General features: G+C 36.7%; 1 long non-coding RNA gene across 1 annotated transcript in view; it reads left to right on the forward strand.

The window, feature by feature from the left end:
- LOC107059147 (uncharacterized) overlaps positions 1 to 811 on the forward strand; it is a 6,817-nt gene extending 6,006 nt beyond the window's left edge. Inside the window, exon 3 of the long non-coding RNA XR_001472520.1 lies at positions 773 to 811. This is a non-coding gene — a long non-coding RNA (uncharacterized lncRNA). The remainder of the gene's footprint in view (positions 1 to 772) is intronic.
- Positions 812 to 1,051: the final 240 nt, after the last annotated feature.

Raw genomic sequence — 1,051 nt, forward strand, 5'->3', positions numbered from 1 at the left:
AACATATGAGCTAAGTACGTTTTGGGAGTAGTATTGAGCACCGATATGGGGGAGAGTTCAGACAACTCACAGCCCCTATAAACCATGTAGCCTTCATGGGTAGAAAAGGGTCATACTTTTTAGATGAACCTTTTTCGAAATAGACTAGTGGATCCATTAGGCAGTTCAGGTTCTATACCTTTGGCCCGGTATAGAATGCTCTGGCAGCGTGAGGTTGATCGCTGTATCATCACTATAGCTCTTATGTGATGGTTGTCGGTTAGAGAAACTCCCACAGAAGTTATTGTATTCTTATTTACACAGCTATTTGTATTTTTTTCATACATTTCGGAGTTATGTTGTATCCTTGCACACACACACAGTTGACAACATATTTTTACACAGTTTGTTTCTTTATATTGCACTTGTTTTAAATTGCTTTGTATTGAAATGAGTTCAGTCATATTGAGTTGAGTATCCAGAGTTGAGTACCCAGAGTCGAATACCATATCTTTGAGTTGAGTATCTAATCTCTAAGTTGAGTATCTTATACTTGAGTACTTCTGAGTTGAGTAAGTTTGAGTTAGTTTTGAGTATCCTTGAGTATACCTCTGAGTTGAATATCTTATTATTGAGTTGAGCTATGTTTCTTTTGAGTTGAGTGAGTTGAGAAGAGGTAAGTATGTTTCCTTTTTATCAAAGTTCAAGCTTATGTTTATGCTTTAGAATTCCTCTTACATGCTCGTACATTCCCCGTACTGAGCCATTTGGCCTGCATCTTTTCATGATACAGACATGGGTATTCAGGGTCATCAACAGGAGCGTCGTTGATACATCCAGAAGTTTGAGTTAGCTATGGTGAGCCTCCTTGTTTCCAGAGGATTTCATTTACTTTTTAGCTTAGTCAGGATGTCGTGGGTCTTGTCCCGACTTCTATCTTTAACAGTTAGAGGCTTCATAGATAGTCGGTATAGTTGAAAAGTTTGTATCATTTATTTTGTTAAATGTTTAAAGACTTAAGTTGCCTATTTTATGACGAGTTGAATATTATTTTTATATTCAGAGTTTTTCA

The sequence above is a fragment of the Solanum tuberosum genome, unplaced genomic scaffold, assembly GCF_000226075.1.
Source record: "Solanum tuberosum cultivar DM 1-3 516 R44 unplaced genomic scaffold, SolTub_3.0 scf00819, whole genome shotgun sequence".
In the NCBI taxonomy this organism is placed as follows: Eukaryota; Viridiplantae; Streptophyta; class Magnoliopsida; order Solanales; family Solanaceae; genus Solanum; species Solanum tuberosum.